The sequence below is a fragment of the Natrix helvetica genome (assembly GCF_964273705.1).
Source record: "Natrix helvetica genome assembly, chromosome: Z".
In the NCBI taxonomy this organism is placed as follows: domain Eukaryota; kingdom Metazoa; phylum Chordata; class Lepidosauria; order Squamata; family Natricidae; genus Natrix; species Natrix helvetica.
Genome location: NC_138554.1, coordinates 31,453,625 through 31,465,796, shown reverse-complemented (window position 1 = coordinate 31,465,796; position 12,172 = coordinate 31,453,625). Strand labels below are relative to the sequence as shown.

The window sequence follows — 12,172 nt, the reverse complement described above, 5'->3', positions numbered from 1 at the left end:
TTTATAATACATTGCAGTCAAACCATCAGTCCCTGGAGCCTTAGCTAATTTAAGTTGATTTATAACTAAAGTGATCTCATCAGCGGTTATAAGACGTTCCAAATTTGCCTTTTGAAGCACAGAAATTTTAGCAACCCTTTTTCCTTCCAAAAAATCATCTATTAACTTGTTCTGTATATTATCCTGTACATATAGCTTAGTATAATAGTCCACAAATGATTTTTTAATCAACTCTTGTTGATATACCATCTTCCCTCGAAACTCAATTTTATCAATAATTCTGTCATTCATATTCCTTCTCAAAGTATATGCTAACCATCTACCAGGTTTATTAGCATTGGCAAAGGTGTTATGTTCAGCAAATTGTAAATTAGTTGCTGTTTGTTCTGCTCTAAGCATCTGAAATTGATCTTTCAACAGCTTTAGCGCCATCTGGAGCACCTGGTCGTTCGGGCTTGTTATAAGCAGCTGTTCCTTGCTTTTTATTTCATCTTCCAATTCCATTCTCCTTTTCTGTCTAATTTATGTTTAAAGTTCATATGTATCAGGACCCCACGCATATAAGCTTTACTTGCATCCCAAACTGTTTCAATGGGAGTGCCCTTATTCATGTTAAAACTGAAAAATTCCTTCATGTGTTTTTTAAGTTCATCAACATTTTTTTTCGTATCTAAATAAATTTTCATTTACTCTCCAAGACCTTCTTGGCCTCATCCCTAATTCAATTTGTAACCACACCGGACTATGATCGCTAAGTGTCCTGGCGAAAATCTTGGATTTCTTAGCTTTAGGAAGTAGATCCGGTGTTAACAAAAAGAAATCAATCCTTGAAAAGGATTTATGTCTATCTGAGTAGAAAGAAAAATCCATCTCATTTAGATGTTGTGTCCTCCAAACATCTTTTAATTTCAAATCGTCTTGTAAATCAAAAAAAGCCTTTGGTAATTTGGTAGTGAATTTAGTCTTTGTACTCTTATCTATCTTTGGAGAAATCACTCCATTCCAGTCTCCCATTATTAGAATACTCTTAAAGTTCCAGTCTAAAATTTTTAAATGGAGCATCTTATAAAAACTTTCTTGGCGTTGGTTAGGAGCATATATTCCTAGCACCAAAATGGAACCAAAGTCTGTATCAAATTGAATTGCTATATATCTACCAGCGTCATCCGCCTCTATAACTTTAGTTGAAAATCTTTTATTTATATATATCACCACACCATTTTTCTTTACCAAATCAGAGGCAGCATAAAATGTTCCCAGTTTTGAATTCACTAAATACTTCTGGTCTTGCAGCCTAATATGAGTCTCTTGAAGGCAAACAACATCATTATTAAATTGCTTCAAATAATAAAATATTTTTTTCCTTTTTTGTGGGGAGTTCATTCCATTCACGTTCCAAGATAATAGCTTAAGCATCTTTAGATCTGGTCTGGAGCGTTGAAAGCATTTGCTGAAGATGTCTCTCAACAAGACTAATCTTCGGCCCTGCTCCTCCCATGGCTCCGGTTTGCTTCTTAGCTTCTTTCTTAGCACATTGTGTTTGGGGGTTGACGCGCTTGTGAGATTCTAGCATTTGTCTAGTCGTGGATCTAGTAATACGTTTTTTGACAGGTTTAAGTATCGGCATTTCAGTGAGAGACTTAGAAGGTCCTTCTTCCAAGAAGGAACTCAACAGAGATCCAGAGGGGTCCACTCCACCTACAGCACCCTGCCCCTCCTTCTCTTTTTGTGTCTGCATTCTTTGTTCTTCTGTCTCTTTCTCAAACATCCTCTGCTCTAAGACATCCAAATCTACTGGTGTTGGTGTAGATGTAAATGGGGGGGTTGCATTTTTCTTAAGTATTCCATAATAAAAATCTCTGGCTTTGTCTATTGTATTCAGACGGTACCTCACCCCTTCGTATCTAAATATAACACCAATTGGAACATCCCATCTGTACTGTATCTCTGTCTTCTTCAATTCCACTACCAAAAATCCAAAATCCCTTCTAAGCTTTAACATCGCTGGGGGTAATTCTTTAAAGACTCCGATAGTTTTTCCATCTATTTGAAGAGATGAATAAAAAGAATTTTGCAAAATATCTAAGATTTCTCTCAGTAAATACTAAGATTTCTCTCAGTAAAGTATACCACAACATCCCTTGGTAGTTGCCTTTGTGATGCAATACGTGAATTAACTCTGTAAATTTTGTCAATCCTTGCAAAAATCTCAGAAGAATCCTGGATCTTCAATAACATGGCCAAAGCATCAGCACAAGCTTTTCTTAAATCCTCTCTGGGGTTTTCTCTGATACCCCTCAGTCTAACAGCGTACTCCATAGATCTGAATTGCATCATAATAATCTCCTTATCCATCCTCTGCATATTCCCCTCCATTTCAACAAATTTCAAATCTGTTTCCTTTGTTTTAGTTTCCAAATCCAAAGCCAGAAGATCAACTTTCCTGTCCACCTTAAGAACAACTTCTGACAGACCTGTGGCTAAAGTGTGTAGTTTTTTATCAAGCTGATCATGTTTTTTAATGGTATCCTGAACCATTTCTTTAACCTCCTTAATTTCTTTGCGTAAAAAAGCATTTTCTTCCCTTATAAAGTCCTTGAAATCCTGATAATTTATTGTAGCACCTGGGGAAGCTTTTTGTTCCGTTGCCATAATTAATAATTCTTTCAGCCGCCTCTAGCTGTCACCATTCAATTTCCTTAGGTATTCAGCTGTAAATTAATACTTGCAAATGTTTCTTTCTAAGTTGCTCGAAGTTAAAACGTTGACATTTAAGTAGTTCAGGTTATGTAAACTGGCTTAAAGATTGTTAATAGTTAGGGTTGTTTCAGCCATTCTGCCTTTACTGCCCCGGCTATCAGCAAGTAATTAGCTTTCGTTTTCTGTAGGTTTTCAGCTATAAATCAACGCCATTTTGAATCCTTTGTTCTAAGCCCACGCCTCTCAAACTCAGCAGTAGCGTTCTTTTTAAAGATATTTTTTCCCCCAATTAAGACTTAAAATACTTGCAAAAGTCTTGCTTCCTTCTTGAGATGTTGAGATGTTGAGATGATAAGGCTGTTCCCGGCGACTGGCTCTGCTAATTAGCAGAGGTTATCAAAAAGACAGGAGAATACAACAACTGTGAAGGGGGGCAAACCTCGTCGCACTCCAGAGGCTATAAATCCACCTGGAGGCTACACGAGGGGCTCAACCCAACAGCTGAATCTCTCCCTCATAAATTCCAAGAATTTAAGAGTGTCCGAGGTGTTAAAGATCGTAAAAAAACAGCTCTAACTGTCTCTTGATCTGACAGGCTCAGAGAAAGCCTGCCATCGTCGCCAGGAAGAAACCGGAAGCTCCCCAGAATTTCCTTTTTTATCCCTTCCCCACAGTGGTGGGTTACGACCGGTATGCCCCAGTACAGGCATACTGGTGCTTGCCGGGAGCACCGGTACTGTTCTGGTACGGTGCTATGAAAGGCCCACCTGCCCATCCATGCTCCTTAACAGTATTTGAGCTCTTCAGTGCTTCCGTGCATGCACATGGAATGTATGACGCCTGCACAACCCTCTGCCAAGCATCTGGAGCATCACGAAGACATCATGGAGCATCACAGGAAGTAAGGACGGATGTGCGTGCTTCATATTCATGTGGTGGATGCCGGGTCCCATTGCACCATACTGGTTGCAATGGGATCCGGAACCCACCACTGCTTCCCCACCACATGGCTTGTACCATTTCCCCAGAAGAATCCATTCACAACCCATCTGTCAAAACAGATTTCAATATTTTTCATATTTCAACGTCTTTTATTCAAGTAAAGAACATTTGCAATGATAACAAAGTCAAGTGTTCTTTTTTTAAAAATACACAAAAGATAGAAGAATAAGAATATCTCTAGAGGCAGATTGTTATCTCTCTTTATCTGACTATTGCACAGCTTTGGCTAGTTAGAAGGGAATAAAGACATAACTGAAAATGAAGAAAAGATTAACATATCATTGGAAGGGCAGGGCATGTACACTGAAGTACAAGATACAGATGCTCTGCTAAGCAGGTAAAAACAAAGGCAGAGGTGTCCATAGATGGGATGACATTGATAAAGTCAGTACAGCAGAATTGTGATACCCGTGCCACTTATGTTATATATGTATATCTTCAAATGTATCTGGAATTAGAAAGATCTTGTAGGGAGAAACCCCGCCCCCTTTTTAATATAATAAAGCCCCCATATTACCAAAGAAATTCACCCCACCCCCAGAAGAGAAAAGGCTTCTCTGAAGTAAAACCAGTCAAGTGACTGTCCCCTATGAATGGATATTTAGTTTTCACAAACTCATTCATAAACAAAATGCCTTCAGCTACAGCCTCCACCGAAGACTGGAACCGATCATATTAAAAAGCAGAGAGACAAAAGACACCTAAAATCTACATTCCCCACCCAGCTCCAAGGCATGACCTCTCAGCTACAATAGAAGCCAGGCAGCAATAATTAGAATATTAAAAGGGGACACTTAAGCACAGATACATGTACATTTTACAATGAACCTGGGCATCTAATCACAAAGCCCTAGAACCATATAAAAACCCACCCACTCCCCAGATATTTTGTCAGCTATCCAGGAACTGATTGCTGTGTCACTTCATTTCTGATTCCTAAATAAATGGATACCTCCTTTCCAATTGCAGCTTGCATCCAAATTCATTTCTCCTGCATCCTTCTCCCAGCTTGGAACCAGACTCAATTTTACTTCCAACAATTTGTAGGAGTAAGGGATCATTCTATTTTGCTAAAAACAAAACTGAATAGGAGGCTCATGGATTAGAAGGAAATATCTGCACAAATTAGATGAAATGGAATAGTTTATTGAATAAAGCAGAGCCAGATAATAACTTTAACTGCAAAGTATAATGTAGACAAGAAATATTCATAGAAAGGCAGGAAAACAAGACCTATTCAATAAATGTGGGAGATAATCTTATATTCTTTTAACAGAAAGCCCCTCACCATCATTAAGCAGAAATACCAATGTTGCCTGATAATTCCAGTAAGTATTTCACCTTTCCCAATTGCACTTATACTGAAGATATTTAGCAAAATGCCTATCTTTGATACATTTAAAAAAGTTTTGGAAAGGTGGTGGCAGAGATAACAAAAAACCTGGATATGGCATTTCATATACCTTTTCAATAGCTTGAATGTAACTCAATAATTCCCAAGCATTTTCGATAAGATATCATCCTGATATTTGAGGCCTCAAGTAGGCAAGCATCCTTTAATGAAAACATGGAAACTATGATAAAGTGGGGAATACAGATAGATACGTGTTTTTGCCTCCCTTGTTCAGAAAAGGTTCTCAATACTGCCTTGGAGATCATGGCATGAGATACAATAATAAAAGTAAAACTACCTAGTCTTGCAATGATAGTGACCACAAGAATTCCAACTTCAACTAGATTGAAGCCACAGCAGGATAGCTTTAGCAATTGTGGAATTTCATAGTAAAATTGATTGACCACATTGAAATTTAAAAAAAAAATCAACATCGGTTCCAATTTTATTTTCAGGTATAATTATTCAATAATCCTGAAATTCTTATAAAAGAGCACCAGTCCTAGAGAAGAGCACCAGGGACCCACAAATTCTATAAATTGTTCAATATGAGATTGACTTAAAAGACAACTTGGGAGTTCTAAGCTAATGAAAAATGGAGCAGGCGAAAACAAAAGCTATACCAGAAGTTGAGGCCACACTCACACTGGAAAAAAAAAAAAAAACCAACACTCTGGATATCTTTTCACTTTCAAGCCCAAGTCAACATGATAGCAAAACAAAGGTTATTCTTAAAATGCTAAATGACTTTTGGATTACAAACTACTCCACATGTTATACTCCTCTGCTGTAATATTATTAAATGCCAACAATATTTTATGGCATATTAGAGAAAAGGATATCTCTTTTATGATTTCTTGATTGTTAATTTGCCTCCACTTGAAAATGGGCATACTGATAAAACTGTTTTTTTTTTTTCTGGCACTAGATCAAAGACAATTTATTTGCCCATTTCCATTGTGATTATATTATTAAGTGTGATGCCATTTCTGGTTTAATGTGATTGCTCCCTTTTTGTTTCCTAAATACCCCCATTTTAGATTAGAAAGTAAAAGAATAAATAATAAACTATGCATATGCCATTTTTAAAACTTTTCCTTTGTATAAATGATGCATTTTTTTTCATAATTGCGCTCACTATTTTACAACTTTTTAAATTATAAGCTAATAATTTGTTTAAACTTTTAATGTGAATTTTACTTGATCTGCAAGCTGCAGCTTTATATAGATGCCTAAATTAGTAAAGGTTTTGAAGAGTGATTTCACACATTTTCATGTTAGCTGTTCTTTTTTTCAAATTATTTCATCAAGCTATATTGACAGAAGCGATGAACAAAACTATTATGTCTCTCTAAGTTAAGGAAAATCTTCTGCAAGGTCATTTTGAATTGACAACAGGCTAGTAACGATATTTACAAAAATATTAGAATCTGAGCCATGCAAGCAAGCAAAACTTCATCTGCACATGTGTGGGATCTGAGTTATTTGGGGAAAAAATGATGGAAACTTATTATTTCTGATACCCTTCTTTTACTTTCTCTTCTTGGAATCAATCATCTGGAGCCAATTAGAACAAGTAGTATAATTTCTCCTAGTTCTGATGTTTTGTTTCATATTTTCTTTACACAGAACCAAGGCTTAGTTAATCTCTTTCTACATATATATATGCATGCTGTCTAACTAATACTCTTCAGTTTTAATTTATGGAGGCATCAAATGGAAATCACATATGGGAGGTTTATTTATCAATGTGCTATGCATGGCAAGCAAAGATACATAGTATTGCTTATATGACTGCAACTCAAATTCTGTTAACAATCTATTATTATGCAACATACTGGATTCTGTATGTTGTTACTGATACTGGAGCATTTGGTAGTAGCTATGGAGTTACTAAAGGCTAATTATGTTAATATGTATTCAGAAGTTAATTTTATTTTGATTTGCTAATTACCATATTGTAATAAGCACAAAGAAGTCAATTTTATTTTGCTGTACAAAATACATGCCTTAATTTGTAGCTTCCTTGTATTAAAATAATAGAAAGCCAGAAAATTGGATAAATAATTTTCACAGTAATATAATAAAGGTGAAGGAAAGGAAACACCCATGAATAAAGTATAAGTCTTACCACCATAAATAAAATCATAAGAGAGCTACATACTTTAAAAAATGATTACAATAACTGATTATGAACTGAAAATCAGCAGAGATCAAGATAGTGAGGAAGAGAACTGGATGGAAATTGAACGCAAATGAATGGTTTGAATTCTGAGGTGCTTGTTACGCAATGTCAGTAATTGTGGGTAAATTGTTTATGTTCAGTTTAGCAAAATGTGGGAAGTTAGATTAGAGAAATCTAGATAAAATGTCAAGATGTAACCATTTTTTCAAAGCAACTTTGACCTCTTTGTTTGTTAAACTATAGATAAATGGACTCAACATGGCAGGAATTATAATATACAACACTGAAAAAATATATTTGGACTATGCGAATCCTCAATATAAGTCCTTTCATAGACAAATAATCCACTAAACATAAATACAGAGATAACAATGTGGGGTAGGCAAGTAGAGAGAGCTTTCTTCTGACCATTGACTGAGGGGATTCTGAGCACTGCTACAAAAACCTTCACATAAGTTAGAATGATATACATAAATGATACAATTATAATAATGCCCACAATGACAAGAAGCCAAAATTCAGTGAGATAACAATTACAACAAGAAAGTTTTAATAGCTGGGATTTCACAGAAAAACTGCTTGATATTATTGGAACAAAAGGTAGCTGCAAAGGTGGTGCCAGTTTGCATTATGGCATTAAACAGACTACTGATCCAGGTTGCTGCTGCCAAGCAAAGGCAAGCTCCCTTGTGCATTATTCTTTCATAATGGAGTGGATTGCAGATTGCAACATGGTGATCATGAGCCATTACTATTAGAAGGGCAAAATCACAGGTGGCAAAGAGAAGATAGAAAAAAACCTGAGCCACACACTCAGAATAAGATATGGACCTACTATTCATGAGGTAATTAATCATTAATTTGGGAATAGTAACAGAAAAAATACCAAGGTCAGTCACTGCCAAATTTATGAGGGAGAAGAACATTAGGGTATAAAGATGATAATCAACAACTATGGCAGCAATGATAAGAAGATTCCCAATTAGAGTTATCATATATAAAAATATCATATAGAAAAATAAAGAAGTACAGAATCTGAAGGTCCCTGATACCTGAGAATTCAAGAAGCAGGAAGGAAGAAAAAGTTAGATTGTTCATCCCTCTTCACTATGATCTGCAGAACAAAAGAGAAAAAAGAAACATGATAACTTGAGACCAGTTTTGCAGTTAAATGGAAACAGTTCATTTTAATTCAATATATCAATATATTTCTTTCTAAAATCATACTAAATGCACTTTTTTCAAGGACAATTTGATCAAAAATATATGAATTGCAATTTCCATTCAACATTTTCAATACCACAAAATTTACATGCATTTGTTATTGCATTTATTATACAATAGCAGAGTTGGAAGGGACCTTGAAGGTCTTCTAGTCCAACCCCCTGCCTAGGTAGGAAACCTTATACCGTTTCAGACAAATGGCTATCCAACATCTTCTTAAAGACTTCCAGTGTTGAGGCATTCACAACTTCTGGAGGCAAGCTGTTCCACTGATTAATTGTTCTAACTGTCAGGAAATTTCTCCACAGTTTTAAGTTGCTTCTCTCCTTGATTAGTTTCCACCCATTGCTTCTGTTCTACACTCAGGTGCCTTGGAGAATAGTTTGACTCCCTCTTCTTTGTGGCAACCCCTGAGATATTGGAACACTGCTTTCATGTCTCCCTTAGTCCTTCTTTTCATTAAACTAGACATACCCGTTCTTGCAACCGTTCTTCATATGTTTTAGTCTCCAGTCCCCTAATCATCTTTATTGCTCTTCTCTGCACACTTTCTAGAGTCTCCACATCTTTTCTACATTGTGGTGACAAAAACTGAATGCAGTATTCCAGGTGTGGTCTTACCAAGGCATTACAAAGTGGCATTAGCACTTCATGTGATCTTGATTCTATCCCTCTGTTTATGTAGCCTAGAACTAGAACTGGCTTTTTTGGCAGCTGCTGCACACTGCTGGCTCATATTTAAATGGTTGCCCACTAGGACTCCAAGATCCTTCTCACAGTTACTACTATTGAGCAAGGTACCATCTATACTGTACCTGTGCATTTCATTTTTCTTGCCTAAATGTAGAACCTTATTCTTTTCACCATTGGATTTCATTTTATTAGATAATGCCCAATGTTCAAGTTTGTCAAGATCCTTCTGTATCTTTTTTTTAATAGAATTTTTATTTTCAAACAAACACAAACACACAAAACATATAACATAAAAAACTCTTCAACTGCATACAGTGTGTGATTGGTTACAAGGTCTTTCTGCATCCTTTCCATAGTCATCACTTGAGCTTTATCAAAAATCACATATTATCAATCAAATATATTTGTATACATTATTATTATACTTCATTTGTTTGATTATCACTATTGTTTCTCCATTTTAAACAAGGTATTCTAAATATGTATCCATTTATATTATAATGATTCATTATATCATCTTCAATATATCCAATGATAAAGAATTGTTTATATCTTATTCTAAGTCATTCTTATTTTAGCATTGTTAACATTCTCTAATAATTTTTAATTCCATGTTTTTCCATTATTAGTAACATCAATCTAATATACATATTTACAAATTGTTATAATTGTTAAACATCCATTAAGCATAGCTATTATTACATCCTTTTTATATGAAACATATTAAATTTGAAGTAAATTTATATTATGGCATTTCATTACATCATCTTGAAATCATCCAATGATATTACATCTTTATATTCTATTCTATATAGAATTATTTATCTTTTATAAAAAGGTTTTTCAACATCATCTCCATCATCCTCAGAGTTTGTATAAAATTTCATATTATCAATCTAATATATATAAATGCTTTATTATCATTATTGATCATTTATTTGACTATAGCTATTATTACTTTGTCTTATACATAGTACTCAAAATTTAACTACATTTAACTAAATTTTATTGTGACATTTCATTTAATTATCGTGTATTCTTTCAGAAATAGTGCAGTCCAATATCTCTTGCCATTTGTAGAATCTGTATTCTAAGTGTTTTCTTGATAAGTCTTATGTGGACTTCTCTTGTCAACTTGTTATTCATTGCATATAAAGATTTGAAACCCTCTACCTGTTCCTTTCATCAGCTTGACTTTTGTTATCGTTGGTGCTTCTGCCAAAATTACTCTAATTGTTTCTGCCAAATTTTCTCCCCTTTCTTCATCTATATTTTGACATCTGAGATAAAGTTCCAGTTCATCGATCTCTCCTTTCCATATTTCACACTTATCATTTCCCTCCACTCTCAATTTGCTGTCAGTGTCAACATTTTCTTATCACTTTCATGTTTCTGTGGTTTTTTGAACTCTGTCCTCAAATTTCATCGTTGTTTTATAAGTATTGTCAACTCTTCCCTCCTTACTTTCTGTATTTTGGTCTATAATTTCAAGTCTCTTTTCAATTATCTCTGTGATTATTAAGACTTTTTGAATTTCTAGCATAATTCTTTGCAATGTTAGTTCCTTTTCTTCTTCATATTGGGCCATTTTTCCAGTTTATAAACACTGCCACTAAAACATCCAAGGCTTTTGCTGGGTTTCAAACAAATTCAGTAAAGTTTTTCAGGTCAAAGCTTTCTCTTTCCTTCAAAGAAACACCTGTATAAACAAGATGTTTTCCACTGACCCGTTCAGTAAACAAAGCCAATAGCTTTGTATTATCAGATGTTGCCAAGCCTCTAGCCTCTAGATGGCAGTGTTACATCCTTTCCCTCTGTTTTTGCCTCTCTTTCTTTTTTTTATTGTCCAAATGTTATTGATTTTAAAAGTTTTACAGAAAAAAAGGGGTTAAAAGGTTATAGAACATTTTGACAGCTACATCGTGTGGGGGGGAGAAGCCCCCCCCAGGTCTCGCAACTTTTACAAAAAAAAAAGAAAATTATCAACATTTACATAGATATTAGCAGTTTTAAGTTTAACACAAAATCATCAGTATGTTTCAATCATTTTGTTTTTTATCACTTCCATAAAGGTACATTGTAACAACATTTGCAATAATGTTTCAAATCACTTTTGTGATCTGAGTCTTCTAGTTGTTGCATCCTCCCCCCCCCCCGTCGGCTGGCAGAGCCTCAGCCCTTCCCTCCTTTGTTCCTTGTGTAACATTCCCCATGTCACCTAAGAAAGGACTGTGTTTTTTAGTGAAAGCCTCTGCTTCTACAACTGTATTGATTCTTTCTACTGCCCTCCCAAAAAATCAACATGCCTTCTGGTAACAGCCACCTAAACCAAATCCCATTATTGTATAACTTTTTTTGCTAAGAAGGAATATTACCTTCTCTTATCTCTTACTTTCTTTGGGATCTGTTTAAGAATGGTTATTTCTTTATCCTTATATTTTAATGGTCCTCCCCTTTGAGCTCCTAGAACCTCATCTCTTGTGGTTTTTCTAAGAAATTTAACATGAACTTCCCTTGGAACATTGTGTGTTTTTGCATAGGCTGAATTAATCCTATAGATCAGGTCAATATCCCACCAAAGCTGTTGTTTGTCTCTGTTAATATATTCTGCTAACATTGTAGTCATAATCTCCTTAAGATCTTCATTCTCAACTTCTGGCAAGTTTTGGAATCTAAGGAAAAAAGACATCCTTTCAAATTCCATTTTTATCACATGACTCTCAAATTCTGCATTCCCCCTTTGGATTGCCTCCAGGTCGTTCCTCATCCCAGCTGCACCCTCCTCCAGTACACCTATCCTCTGCTCATTCTGTGTAGTTTTTTGTTGTGTCTCTCTGAGCTGGTCATTTAAGTCCTGCAATTGTTTTTTCATTTCGTCCTGTCCCTTTAAGAGGGCCTGCAGCATCTGCTGAGTAGACAAATCCTTTAAACTCTCTTCAGGGGCTTTAGGTTGTAAAAAAGATCCCAGTTGTGAC

The 12,172-nt window shown here is 35.4% G+C and overlaps 1 pseudogene across 1 annotated transcript; it reads right to left on the bottom strand.

Moving 5' to 3' along the window:
• Positions 1-7,444: 7,444 nt before the first annotated feature.
• Positions 7,445-8,378, bottom strand: LOC309401391 (olfactory receptor 14I1-like; annotated as a pseudogene). The gene has a single exon. The product of its transcript is annotated as an olfactory receptor 14I1-like (transcript).
• Positions 8,379-12,172: the final 3,794 nt, after the last annotated feature.